General features: G+C 45.8%; 1 protein-coding gene across 5 annotated transcripts in view; it reads left to right on the forward strand.

The window, feature by feature from the left end:
- The first annotated feature begins 411 nt into the window (after positions 1-411).
- KANSL3 (KAT8 regulatory NSL complex subunit 3) overlaps positions 412-15228 on the forward strand; it is an 83359-nt gene continuing 68542 nt past the window's right edge. For 2 of the 5 annotated variants that reach the window (XM_056571349.1, XM_056571353.1), the window contains exon 1: positions 412-541. The gene's annotated coding sequence lies outside the window, so the exon portion shown is untranslated. Of the gene's footprint in view, positions 542-564; positions 727-15228 lie in introns of those variants that run through there. The other 3 variants (XM_056571352.1, XM_056571351.1, XM_056571350.1) reach the window with 3 other exon arrangements.

A 15228-nucleotide genomic window follows, 5' to 3' on the forward strand; every position in this document is an offset into this window, starting at 1 on the left:
GGTGCAAAATTGAAAGAGTTATGATTTTTTAAAGAAAGGAGGAAAAAACGAAAATGCAAAAACGGAAACCCCCCCAGTCCTTAAGGGGTTAAAGATGAAAGAAGCGATCTGATTGGTAGCTATGGGCAACTGGTTAACAGGTTTTGATAAATCTCCCCAATGAGGGCAACCATAAAAAAAACATTTGCCAGTAATCAGTTTTGACTATCGCACATACGTGGGCTTATCTCCCAACCTGGACGGTTCCACCACACTATAATTTTAGTCACAACTCTAATGGCTGTAATGTGTGGAATTCTGTTCCGAATCCAATGAAGACGCGCTGAAAAAGCTCACTAAGAGAAGCCCCGCCCCTAACATTTCCCGCCTTCTCTCCGCCTCCCCTAGCGTGACGTCACACGCACGTTCCTGCTCCAGTGGACGTCCGTACGCTCGTGCGACGTAGCGGGGCCTGAGCCACCGGGAGACCGAGAAAGCGCCACTGGGAGGAGTAGGCGGTGCCAACGTGAACATGACGTGCGGGAATAAATAATCCGGGAAGGTGAGCCGCGTATTGATACGGGCGATGACGTTAGCGGCGCGGTTGTGTGAGCTGATGTAGATTGTCTGACCGGTGTGTTGATACGCTGGACTTTATATGGCGGTTTGTGTCTAGTCATAGCCATATTGTGCGGTTGCAGCCCATAGAAATGTATGAAGACTATCCAGTGCGGTTGCAGCAGTAATGTGAGGACCGCTCAGTCCAGTGTTGGGTTACTCCTCGTAATGGTCGGTGTCTGGTAAAGCAGGAGCCACTGCCTAGATGTCACTACAAAGAGCTGGATTGTAACCCCTGCTTACCCAAAGATTACACTATAGGGAAGGTTTTATTGTGATGCCTCTCTATAAGGCTCCATTCACATCTGCGTTTATCACAGGGACCTTGTCACACAATGGATGCAAAAAGGGGTTCTTCATAGATGCCAAGAATGGTGGTTGGCTCGGCGCAGACTGCACACAGCAGTGTGATGGTAGCCTAAATCACGGTTTTCCAACCAGTGTGCCTCCAGCTGTTGCAAAACTACAACTCTCAACATGCCCGGACAGCCTTTGGCTGTCCGGGCATGCTGGGAGTTGTAGTTTTGCACTGGCCTAAGTTCTATTAACCCCTTAAGGACTGAGGGGTTTTCGGTTTTTTCCTCCTCACCTTTCAAAAATCATAACCCTTTCAATTTTGCACCTAAATATCCATATGATGGCTTATTTTTTTGCGCCACCAATTCTTCTTTGCAGTGACATCAGTCATTTTACCCAAAAATCTACAGCGAAACGGAAAAAGAAAATCATTGTGCGGCGAAATTGAAGAAAAAAACGCCATTTTGTAACTTTTGGGGGCTTCCGTTTCTACACAGTACATTTTTCAGTAAAAATGACACCTTATATTTATTCTGTAGGTCCATACGATTAAAATGATACCCTACTTATATAGGTTTGATTTTGTCGGACTTCTGGAAAAAATTATAACTACATGCACGGAAATTTATACGTTTAAAATTGTCATCTTCTGACCCCTATAACTTTTTTATTTTTCTGCGTATGGGGCGGTATTAGGGCTCATTTTTTGCGCTGTGATCTGACGTTTTTAGCGGTAGAATTTTTATATTGATCGGACTTTTTGATCACTTTTTATTCATTTTTTCATGATATAAAAAGCAACCAAAAATACCTTATTTTGGACTTTGGAATTTTTTTGCGCGTACACCATTGACGGTGCGGTTTAATTATATATTTTTATAATTCGGACATTTACACACGTGGCGATACCACATATGTTTATATTTTTCTTTACATGGTGTTTTTTTTTTTAATGGGAAAAGGGGGGTGATTTGAACTTTTATTAGGGAAGGGGTTATATGACCTTTTTTAACTTTTTTTTTTTTTCACTTTTTTTTGCAGTGTTATAGCTCCCATAGCGAGCTATAGCACTGCACACTCTGATCTCCTATGCTGATCCCTGCAGAGCCATAGCTCTACACGGATCAGCGAGATAGGGGCTCGATTGCTCAAGCCTGTAGCTCAGGCTTGGAGCAATCAAACCCCGATCGGACGCCGCGGACACAGGTAAGGAGACCTCCGCCTGCGTCCCAGCTGATCGGAACATTGCGATTTTATCGCGATGTCCCGATCAGCCCGACTGAGCTGCCGGGAAGCATTTACTTTTTTTTTCAGACACGGCAGTCAACTTTGATCGCCACGTCTGAAGGGTTAACAGCGCGCGGCACAACGATCGGTGCTGCGCGCTGTTAGCCCAGGATCCCGGCTTTTATTAGCAGGTGGGACCAACCCGGTGTTATGTGTGGTAACGGCGTGACCCCATTTTTAACATCGGGAGCGGGCTCAGGACATACTGGTACGTCCTAAGTCCTTAAGGAGTTAAAAGTTCCAGTCCTTAAAAAATGATCCCCTATCCTAACGATAGGGGATCAGTTTCAGATAGTGGGGGGCCCGACTGCTGGGACACCCTGAGATCTCTCATACGGGCCCCGGCTCTCCCGATAGCATGTGTCAACCACTGCGCGAAGCAGTGGACAACACGCCCCCTCAATACAGCACTATGGCAGAGCCGGAGATTGCCGAAGGCAGCGCTCCGGCTCTGCTATAGAGTTGTATTGAGGGGGCGTGTCAGCCTTTGTGTGGTGGTCAACACGCCCCCTTCCTGTGGGCTGCTGGGGATGTACTTTGGGTTATAGTGCGGGTGAACAGGAGACCAATGCGGGGGTCTGACTAATATTCAGTAGAATGTCCCATTAACGGATACTCACGGGGAATAAAAAAGTGTCCGCAATTGGAAGGTGTCCGCTAAGGGAGATTTTACTGTACATACCTTCAGTCCAGTGCCCAGTCCCTCTGAAGATCAGCTCCAATCTGTGATGAATTACACGCTAGTGGCAGGACCGCTTGCTGGATTTGAATATTCATGGGCGCTGGTCACGTGAGCGGTCAGTAGGCACAAGCACTCACGTGATCATGAATATTCAAATCCAGGCGATGGGCCTGCCTTCAGCTCAGATAGAATCTGATCTTCACAGGGACCGGGCGCCAGACAGAAGGTATATATATTAGTCAGAGACCCCACACTGGTCTCCTGTTCACCCGCACTATAACCCAATGTGTTGGTTAGTCTGGGTGAACGGGATGACCGTTTTCCTTTAAGGCTAAGTAATAATGCCTTTGGCTGTCCAGGCATGCTGAGAGCTGTAGTTTTGCAACAACTGGGGGCACACTGGCCTAAGTCTTACTAAGGCTACGTTCACATAGAAAATATGTGGAATATCCGCTCAGGAAAACAGGACTTGACATTTTGAAAATAGCGGTTGCTGGCAGAATGAGCTGGTGCTAGGACTGCTTTGGAAATGCATTACAGTCTATGTAGATGGTGCATTTATAAGCAGTCCTTGTGTGTTTGCGGAACTTTCAGCCATGTTTTCCAGGGTGGATGTTCCGTATTTTTTCTGCCATGTCAACATAGCCTTAATAGGACTAAGGACAGTGTTTCCCAAGCAGGATGCCTCCAGTTGTTGCAAAACTACAACTCCCAGCATTCCCAGACAGCCAAAGGCATGTCATTGAGATGTCAATTCTTTTTGTGGAGGCAGGAATCGACATGTTTTCGCCATGTGCATGGTGTGCAGTATAATCCTATTGAAAACAATGAGACTGCTGCAACAGAATCTCAGAGCAGAATTTTTTAGCTGGATTCCACTTAGAAATTCTGCCGTGTGAGCAAGGCCTAAAGGTGCAGCTGTTGTGTGGGGTACTCTCATCAAATTATTTTTTTTTTTATTAAATACATTATGTAAAAAGAAAAATGTTTGTAATATATTTTATTTAAAAAAAAAATCATGTTTTACATGTGTTTTTTACATTTGTATATCTGGCCACTAGGTGTCACCCTATATGGCTCAGGATTACTTCCCCCCCCCCCCCCCCCCCCCCGACGTTGATTGCGTTCGGACCAACGCTGGCCGGGCAGCGTGGCACAGCGTGCTCCGAAATGTGCGTTCACATGAATGTGGAGAAAGATGAAAGGGGGTGGGGATATGAAAATTTTGCGTGCTGAAAAAACCCCGACTAACTCTCCATTTTGCTAAGAAAACCCGTGGTCACAGAAAAGGGGCGTGTTTCCGACTTTTTCACAAAAAACAACATATTTACTAAGGTTTCCACAGAAAAGGTTTCCTGAGGAAAACTACAGATCAGAGCATGTATAAAAAAAAATAATTGTAGGGAAAGTGGAAAATGTAGGGAATTAAAACCCACAAGGAAACCTACACTCCACTCTTAGAAAATAAGGGCCAATTTATTTTTTTTAAATTAATTTTGTGAAACTTTTTATTAATAAGGTATTTTAATAATGTGTTTTATAAAGTGTGTGTGATTTTAACTACTGTTCCACTTTATTCTGTATATTTCCGACATTATTTAGGTATGGAACAGACTGATCCATACTGGGAGCTGTAGTACCTGCACTAGGAGACAGATCGAAGCAGGTGTCACTCCTGACACCCGTTGCAATCGTCATTTATAATCTGGAGAAGCGGCCGGCACGCCACATCTCTCCGCTTCCCTGCCCGACACTGTACTCCGCTGTGATGTGAAGTTCTCATCACAGATTCATATTTGCAGCTGAGAGTTGTGATCGGCTGGATGGTGCCGGAGTAGTAGTAGTAGTACCTAAATAATGTTGGAAATATACAGAATGAAGAACAGTAGTTAAAATCACACACTTTATAAAACACATGATTAAAATACATTATTAATAAAAAGTTTCACAAAATTAATTAAAAAAAATATATAATTTTTACAATTACATGGCCCCTTTAACCATTTTTTATCTTTCTGGCTACATATAAAACGCCATACCCACATATCGTTTTTATTTTGGCATGTTTTATTTATTTTTTCTAAAGTAAAGTTTATTAAAGATTTTAAACATACAAAGTAGTAAATGTGCAAGTGACCAAGGGGCCAAAATATGTGGCGCACATGCGCCCAAAAGAAATAAACAGGTAATATGGCAAATAAGTCGGAGCACGGTGCACTGGCGAGAACCCCAACATCGGACAGACTGACATCATGTGTAAAGGCACACGCTCAAGGCATCAGTCAGTAGACGTTTCTTGAGAGTTCAAGTGGAGAGATATCCACGGTCCCCATATGAGAGTGTCTCTCCACTTGCCCTCTGGAGTCTGCCAGCAACTCCTCCATCCTATGTAGATAGGAGAGTTCCTGGAGCCAAGAAGTGAATGTGGGAGCAGAGGAAGATTTCCACAATCTGGGGATGACCGTATGAGCCGCCAGAAGCATAAAGCTAACTAGTTGGGCGGACCACTTTGGCAAAGAGGGTAGGAGCATGGAGAGAAGAAGGGGGCCTGGGGACACAGGTAAACCGATAGACGTCAATTGGTGAATTACATCCAGTACTTGGGACCAAAAAGTTTCGGTCATAATATCGGTCAGTTTCGGGCATAATAACCATATATGGGACATTGACCCTCCTGGCTCACCACATCTCCAACAGGCATCAGAAACACCTGGGTAAAATTTGGATAAAAGGGTTTGTTACCCGGTACCATCTCGTTAGAATTTTGTAATTAGTTTCCTGTGCCCTGCAGGAAATCGACAACTTATGGCAAAGTCGGAATGCTTTCTCCCACTCCACATCATCGAATGCTGTGGCTAATTCCTTCTCCCAACCGATCCGAAAAGGTAGTGGATCAGTCCGAAGCGTATCAAGAAGGGCATAGATGGAGCTAATTTGGACAGAACGTCCGAGAATCTGAAATACACAATTTCTCGAAGGTGGAAAGGGGGTGGGGTAATTTAAGTGTGTCCCTGGCCTGTATATAAAAGTGACTAAGTTGAGAATATTGAAAGACATTTAGGAAGGAAGCTGGAGCCCCTCCCAAGATGTCGTGAAGTGATCTCAAAGATGTTGATGCAAGGAGACTGGAGAAAGTGGGGGACTCTGATTCAGAAAGCCCAAGAAAGAGGGAGGTGGAAAGGACGAGTTGCCAAATATAGGGGTAAGTGGGCCATCGGGAGTGAAAAGAGTTGTGGAGGCCAGGAAAACACTACGGACATGAGCCATACTCACTAGGACCGGTGGCAAAGCAGTGAGAGACCGTGTGGTGAGCTTACCATCAGGTAGCCAGCCACATAAGTGTTTTGGGGTCTAATTCAGAGGCATCACGTTCAAGACCTATCCATAGTTTGGCAGGGGAGGGTGAGTAACAGTCCAGGGTCCTGGCCAGAACCGCAGAAATGTGATAAAAGAGGCAATCGGGCATGCCCAGGCCTCCATCCAATCTACGTCTGACCAGGATCCTGCATGCCAGTCTCGGGAGTCTATTGGCCCAAACAAAGCCAGAAAGGAGCGCAGAGAGTTCCCTGAAAAAGGACCAGGGGAGGACAGCTGGGATTGTGGAGAATAAATACAGGAGATGAGGTAGGATATTCATCTTCAGTATATTGATCCACCCTATCCATGAAAAATCCCTGCGCTCCTATCTGGCCAAGTCTGTCCTCAGTAGGTGTAAGAGAGGGGGGTAAACGTGTCTGAGAGGGTAGCAGGAACCGGGATCCCTAGAGCATAAGGGCATGCTGGGAGTTGTGGTGGTCTGCCTCCTGCTGTTGCATAACTACAGCTCCCAGCATGCCCTTTTTGCATGCTGGGAGCTGTTGCTAAGCAACAGCAGGAGGCTGTCACTCACCTCCTGCTGCTGCTCCACGATGCCACCGCACAGGTCAGTCCCTCGCCGCCGCCGTCGCTCCTGGGGCCCCGATCCCAACAGGGACGCCGGGGATCGGGGTCCCCAGCACCCGGGGTCTTCTGCCCGCACCCGCTCACGTCCTCCGGAAGAGGGGCGGAGTGGGTTGCGGGAGTGACACCCGCAGCAGGCGCCCTGATTGGTCGGCCGGGAATCCGGCCAACGAATCAGGGCGATCGTGAGGTGGCACCAGTGCCACCTCACCCCTGCTGGCTCTGGCTGTTCGGGGCCATCTCTGACGGCCCCGATCAGCCAGTAATTCCGGGTCATCGGGTCACTGGAGACCCGATTGACCCGGAATCCGCCGCAGATCGCTGGACTGAATTGTCCAGCGATCTGCGGCAATCGCCGACATGGGGGGACATAATGACCCCCCTGGGCGATATGCCAGAATGCCTACTGAACGAATTCAGCAGGCATCCGGCCCCGGCTCCCCTCCGGCTAGCGGCGGGGGCCGGAAATGCTCAGGGCGTATCCATACGCCCTCGGTCCTTAAGGACTTGGAAACAGGGGCATATGGATACGCCCTATGTCCTTAATGGGTTAAAATATTAAAGTGGTACTCCGGTAGTCAACATGTTTTTCCGTTTTTGACTTACCCTATATGTTTAGTTTCACTTCTATTCTTGTTGTTTAGCCTACTCTATTTCCGTTCTTTGTTGTCTTTTTATCCCCCACTTTGTTTTCCTATCTTTGCTTCCATTTCCTGTTTCTTGCTGTGCTGAAAACTACAAATCCCAGCATGCCACATGCCTTGCTGGTTTTGGACGGCTTCTTTTTTTTTTGTTTGTTTGTTTGTTCCGCCCTTTACCCATCCTACTATTTTCCCTGGTCGGCCCCCTTCTACACAGCACACTAATATAATCAGTCCTGGTTGGGATACACTGTCATACACACACAAAAGGGACTACAACTCCCAGCATGTGTCAATCAGGAGTCTTCAGTCTGTGGTATAACACCAGCATGCTGCCTCTGTAGTCTCCTGGGGGTTGTAGTTCACCACACCTCTATAGGGCATAAACCAGTGTTTCCCAACCAGGGTGCCTCCAGGTGTTGCAAAACTACAACTCCCAGCATGCCCTGACAGCCTTTGGGCATGCTAGGAGTTGTAGTTTTGCAACAGCTGGAGGCACACTGCTTTGGAAACAATAGCATACACACACATAACAGGGACAACAACCTACAACTCCCAGCATGTGTCATTCAGGAGGCCCCCTCCCCCTTTACATATAGAGATCCAGTATGAGATTTCTTCCCCTGCAGTCTGTACATCCCGGGCCCGAGCACCTTGTAATCCGTCCCTTCAGATAACACATTTATCTTCTGTGTTCCGTTCTCCTGTGCAGACCTGCGTCCTCAGGAGCAGAGCGGGGGGGGGGGGGGGGGGGGGAGGGGAGCTAAGGAGCTGTGTACTATGGCTTCTCATGCAGAACTCCGGGAGGGGGGAGATGAGGGGGCGTGGCTTATTCCTGTCATGCAGACAAAGAGAAAAAAAAGCTCTGACGTCTTGTCCACAAGAGATTCAGAACATGGTGGACGAGAGTAAAAGAAAATCCTCTGAACTACAGAACTTCCTGCCCAGCAAACAGGTAAGTACCGTATATACTCGAGTATAAGCCGAGTTTTTCAGCACGATTTTTTCGTGCTGAAAACACCCCCCTCGGCTTATACTCGAGTGAACTCTCCACCCGCAGTGGTCTTCAACCTGCGGACCTCCAGAGGTTTCAAAACTACAACTCCCAGCAAGCCCGGGCAGCCATCGGCTGTCCAGGCTTGCTGGGAGTTGTAGTTTTGAAACCTCTGGAGGTCCGCAGGTTGAAGACCACTGCGGCCTTCGACATCATCCAGCCCCCTCTCACCCCCTTTAGTTCTGTACAGTACTCGCCTCCGCTCGGCGCTGGTCCGATGCTGCAGGACTGTCCGGAGAGGAGGTCGTCCGGTGGGATAGTGGTTCCGGGCTGCTATCTTCACCGGGGAGGCCTCTTCTAAGCGCTTCGGGCCCGGCCTCAGAATAGTCACGTTGCCTTGACAACGACGCAGAGGTGCGTTCATTGCCAACGTACTTCTGCGTCATCGTCCAGGCAACGCCTCTATTCCGGGCCCGAAGCGCGGAGAAGAGGCGCCCCCAGTGAAGATAGCAGCCCGGAACCACTATCTTACCGGACGACCTCCTCTCCTGACAGCCCTGCAGCACCGGACCAGCGCCGAGCGGAGGCGAGTACTGTACAGAACTAAAGGGGGTGAGAGGGGGCTGGATGATGTCGAAGGCCGCAGTGGCTGCCCGGGCTTGCTGGGAGTTGTAGTTTTGAAACCTCTGGAGGTCCGCAGGTTGAAGACCACTGAGGGCGGATGATGACAAGAGGATGATGAAGGGGGGGGGGGATGATGACAAGGGGATGATGAAGGGGGGGTGTGGGATGATTACAAGGGGATGATGAAGGGGGGTTGGGATTATGACAAGGGGATAATGAAGGGGGGGGGGGTGGGATGATGACAAGGGGATGATGACAGGTGATGATGATGAGGGTCTGGATGATGACAGGCGGTGATGATGATGAGGATGTTAATGACGGGTCTGGATGATGACAGGGGGGGATGATGTATTTCCCACCCTAGACTTATACTCGAGTCAATATTTATTTATTTATTTTATTTTATTTTTTTTCCTGTTATTTTGGGTTGAAATTAGGGGTCTCGGCTTATACTCGGGTCGGCTTATACTCGAGTATATACGGTAAACACACACATGCTGCCAAAACATATAACATGTATATTGTAAAAAAACTAAACTTACAAAGAAGATGCCATATAGTCAAAAAAATTAACCACCGGAGTACCCCTTTAATAAAAAAAAAGCAATCAAAAAGTCCCATCAAAACAAAAATGGTACCGATAAAAACTACAGACCACGGCGTCAAAAATAAGCCCTCATATAGCTCCATATGCTGAAAAATGAAAAAGTTACAGGGGTCAGAAGATGACAATTTTAGACATACTAATTTTGGTGCATGTAGTTATAATTTTTCTAAAGTAGTAAAATAAATAAAACCTACATAAATTGGGTATCGCTGTAACCGTATGGACCTACAGAATAAAGATAATATGTAATTTTTACCGAAAAGTGTACTGTGTGGAAGCAAAAGCCCTAAAAATGAGCAACATTTTTTTTTCCTTTAACCCCACAAATATTTTTATTTTTTTTGTTTCGCCACAGATTATGAAATAAGTAATGTCATTACAAAGTACAATTGGCGATGCAAAAAAAAGCCCTTATATGGGTCTGTAGGTGCAAAATTGAACACATTTTGATTTTTAGAAGATGAGGAAAAAACGAAAGTGCAAAAACGAAGATTGTCCGTAAGGGGTTAATATTTTTAATTTCTTGGCAACACATCTTCCTACATTAAAGGGGTATTCCAGCCCTAAAAGTATTCTGTGGATAGGGGAAAAGTGTATGATCGCGGGGGGCCCAACCCCCATGGTCTCATCAAAGGAGCGGTGGATAACATATTCTCAGTTTATTGTCTATGGGAGTGCCAGACACAGCTGTGTACTTTGGTAGTAGCTGTACATGGTATTTCGTTTTGTCCCATTGATTTGTGCACTGTATGTTATCATTCCTTCTCTTTGAGTTTGTTGTTATTATGAAATATAGAGTTGCTTTTAAGCAATTCGGATGCTATAAAGTAGGAGAAGCAACAGGGCAGAGGAGACAAAAGTCACTTAATGTGAGGCAGATATGCAACAAAAATAATGTTTTGGGAAATTACAATTTGCATCACACTCTGTATTACTGAGTATATTTGAAAGGGTAAAATCTGCTGAATTTATATGTAATTACACCTATTGGATATGGAGTTTTTTTTATTTTTTTTATTATTCATGCTGCTAAAGAACCTGCATGGTGGGATCTTGCCAGAGTTCTGCTATTATTGCAGGATAATAGGGTGCCTTCTTCCCATTCTTTTCTTAGTATTTACTGTTATAATTGGGGTAATACTGGATAGTTGCTAACTGCTAGATCATCAGTCTGAGCCATGACCTTTTTTTATGACCGCTTTTATAAAATGTTGTTGGTGTGGCAGGGAGTTTAATAAAGGTGCTGTTGAATTTGCACACTGTTCATTACACCAGAATATTTTACTAATTGTGTTGATTAAAAGTACCCGATATGTGCTCTTCAGTAGTCTATATCAGTATACAGGGTGGGCCATTTATATGTATACACCTTAATAAAATGGGAATGGTTGGTGATATTAACTAGGGATCGACCAATTATCGGTTTGGCCGATATTCACGATTTTGGGCATTATCGGTATCGGCATATACCTTGCCGATAATGCGCCCCGCAACGCCCTCCCACCTCACCGCACCCCAGCCGCTGCCCCATTGCCTCCCTCAGTACGCATAGTGAAAGCTCAGGACACCGCTGAAGCCAGAAGTAGCGCGGACTCCGGGAACAGGTACAGTAACCCCCCGATCTACGATGGCCCCGACATATGATAAAATCGACATACGATGGCCTCTCAGAGGCCATCGCATGTCGATGTCAGCATCGACATACGATGCTTTTATATGTCGGGGCCATCGCATTAACTGCTATCCGACAGCGCAAAATGCTTAAGCTGCTGTCGGATAGCAGTTTAAGCATCCCTGGCAGGTTCGCTTACCTATCCCCGCTGCTCCGGGTCCACTTCGCGATCCTCCGGTGTCTTGCGCATCTTCTCCAGGGTCCGGGCCTTGCTTTCCGGCGTCGTTATTACGTCACTACGCACGCCGCGCCGGCGCAGCAGCATAATAACGTCACCAGAAAGCGAGGCCCGGACCCTGCAGAAGATGCGGAAGAAGCTGGAGGATCGCGAAGAAGACACTGGAGCAGCGGGACAGCATCGGGAGCGGTGAGGACTTGGTCCGGAGCGACGGGGACAGGTGAGTACAGCTTCCTATACTTTACATTGCACGGATCCCTCAACATACGATGGATTCGACAAACGATGGGTCGTTTGGAACAAATTACCATCGTATGTTGAGGGACCACTGTAATTATAAAACTGGGGATGGGGGAGGCAATAGGGCAGCGGCAGGGGGAGAGAAGTGTGTGGCGGCGGTCTCTGGCCCCGAAAAAGCCGCTGCAGTTCATTGATTTAAAGCGCCCGCTTTAAATCATTGATCTGCAGTGGCTTCTGTGGGGCCGGAGGGGGGGTGGGGGGGGGTTGGGTGTTGAAATAGCCAATAACTTATACCGGAATATCGGTATAAGTTATCGTCCGAAAAGTCCACGGATTATTGGTATCGGCCCTAAAAAATCTATATCGGTCGACTCCTAATATTAACTTCCTGTTTATGGCACATTAGTATATGTGAGGGGGGAGACTTTTCAAGATGGGTGGTGACCATGGCGCCCATTTTGAATCCAACTTTTGTTTTTTCAATAGGAAGAAGGTCATGTGACACATCAAACTTATTGGGAATTTCACAAGAAAAACAATGATGTGCTTGGTTTTAACGTAACTTTATTCTTTCATGAGTAATTTACAAGTTTCTGACCACTTATAAAATGTGTTCAATGTGCTGCCCATTGTGTTGGATTGTCAATGCAACCCTCTTCTCCCACTCTTCACACACTGATAGCAACACCGCAGGAGAAATGCTAGCACAGGCTTCCAGTATCCGTAGTTTCAGGTGCTACACATCTCTTATCTTCACAGCATAGACAATTGCCTTTAAATGACCCCAAAGATAAAAGTCTAAGGGGGTCAGATCAGGAGACCTTGGGGGCCATTCAACTGGCCCACGATGGCCAATCTAGGAATGCTCGGACCTGACACCCATAATGTGGTGGTGCACCATCTTGCTGGAAAAACTCAGGGAACGTGCCAGCATCAGTGCATAAAGAGGGAAATACATCATCATGTAGCAATTTCGCATATCCAGTGGCCTTGAGGTTTCCATTGATGAAGAATGGCCCCACTATCTTTGTACCCCATATACCACACCATACCATCAATTTTTGTGTTCCAACAGTCTTGGAGGGATCTGTCCAATGTGCGTTAGTGTCAGACCAATAGCGGTGGTTTTGTTTGTCAACTTCACCAGTCACATAAAAGTTTGCCTCATCAATGAACAAAATCTTCTGCGTAAACTGAGGGTCCTGTTCCAATTTTTGTTTTGCCCATTCTGCAGCACCTGAAACTATCGATATTGGAAGCCTGTGCTAGCATTTCTCCTGCGGTGTTGATATCAGTGTGTGAAGAGTGGGAGAAGAGGGTTGCATTGACAATCCAACACAATGGGCAACACATTGAACACATTTTATAAGTGGTCAGAAACTTGTAAATAACTGAAATTCCCAATAAGTTTGATGTGTCACATGACCCTCCTCCTACTGAAAATACAAAAGTTGGATTCAAAATGTCCGACTTCAAAATGGCCGCCATGGTCACCACCCATCTTGAAAAGTTTCCCCCCTCACATATACTAATGTGCCACAAACAGGAAGTTAATATCACCAACCATTCCCATTTTATTAAGGTGTATCCATTATTACTGGCCCACCCTGTATTATAGTTCCTTTTAGGCTGTTATATGGAGGGATATATGCATAATGGACTTCCCAGAAGCTGCAGTGGAGCATGTTTTTGGTGTGTGTATGCATAGTAGGGCTGCATTATTTGGGGAAAATATTGTATTGCCATTATAGAGGTAAATATTATAGTTACGGTATGCAATTGCTATATAATAAACAAATGGGGAAATCCCCACCCCTCCCCATTTCATGTCCAATCCCCCCATTCCACGTAAATCCTACCCCATTTTACATAGCCCCCTTTTCATGTCCACAACCCCCTCCCCCCCCAATTTCTTATCCATCTCACTTAATATGGTGTCAGGGTGTGAGGGAAACATAAAAATTGCCTTGCCCTGGTTTCCTCGTTGGTCTGCCGATCCTGGTGCTTTCATCTTTAAAGATTTTCAGCCAATCACTGGTCAAGACAGGACAGGGGTGTGGAAATTTTATAAAAAACTACTTGTCCACTGGACTAAAATGGAGCAAACGTCCCTCATGACGATCCGCTAGTGTCGCTTTTACACTAGTTTTTTCCTCCTCGCCCTATAATAGCCATAACTACCTACTATAATAATAACTTTTTAATTTTTCATTAACATATTCTCCGAATATAATCGGTGAAGTGAAATTGAAATAGTAAAAGATAATTTTGCAAATGTGGTGGTTTTCTTTTCTACACCATTTACCTTGTGGTTGAGCTAACATGTTGTTTTGATATTTTAGGCCGGCCTCATTACAGCAATGCCAGATTTGTATAGTTTCCATCATGTTGTACAAATTTTAAAAACATTCTGAACTTTTTCGAATTTTTTTTAATTGACATTTTTTGACCCGTGTAGCTTTAAAAAATTTTTTTTTTTTCGCATACCAGGCTGTATGAGGGCTCATTTTTTGCGCCATAATCTGTTTTTTGTATCGGTACCATTTTGGTATTGATCTGACTTTTTGATCGCTTTTTAACTTATTTTTTTTTTCTGGGATATTTAAAAAATTGCAATTCTGTGGTTTGGTATTATTATTATTTTTTTTTTTTTACATTTACGTTATTTACCGTATGGGATACATAATGTTCATTATTATTATGTTTACATGTTTTTATATAGGAAAAGGGGGTGACTTGAACTTTTAACACGGAAGAGGTTAATGTGCGTCTTTTAAACTTTTATTAAAACTTTTTTTTTTACACTTTATTAGACTTTTAGATTCCTCATACAGATGAATAGAGTTATATTGAATTCCATTGATCTGTGTGCTCTGTGATCCATTGATAGAACCTAGTCCAGCCAGGCTCTATCAATGACAGAGCCACAGGACAGCAGGGAACAGAGGTAAGCCCTCAGGCTACCTCTATAGTGGATTGCCCCCTCGCGATCGCGCTGCGGTGGGGGGTGGGATTTGGGGGGCGATCCACCCCACTAGCTCATCAGGAAGCATTCACATGTCCCTTTAGACGCGACTGTCAGCTGTGACAGCGGCAATCTAAAGGGTTAATAGCCAGCTGCGGCGATCGCCACATGCTGGCTATTAGCTGCGGCCCCCAGCTACTGAAATCAGTCGGGGGCTGCAGAGTATGGAGTGGGCAGGAGTCAGGAGCCCGCTCCATACAGACTGCTGAGTGCCACCGTGCTTGTCATGTCCAGCCCTGCTTGCCTGAAGCTGGGCTAAGGGCCGGAAAAATTCACCTGCCCGGAACGAACTGCATGTCCCGGGCATCGGGCGATAGGAATTCCACATCCCCGCAGGACATGTTTCATTGAAACATACATACACATTTGACAGATCAGTGTGTTCATTTATATGAAAAAGGTGGTGGAGAAGGTTTCAGCCCAGTGAGTGATCTTATGTATGTAC

Source organism: Hyla sarda, chromosome 4 (assembly GCF_029499605.1).
Source record: "Hyla sarda isolate aHylSar1 chromosome 4, aHylSar1.hap1, whole genome shotgun sequence".
In the NCBI taxonomy this organism is placed as follows: Eukaryota; Metazoa; Chordata; class Amphibia; order Anura; family Hylidae; genus Hyla; species Hyla sarda.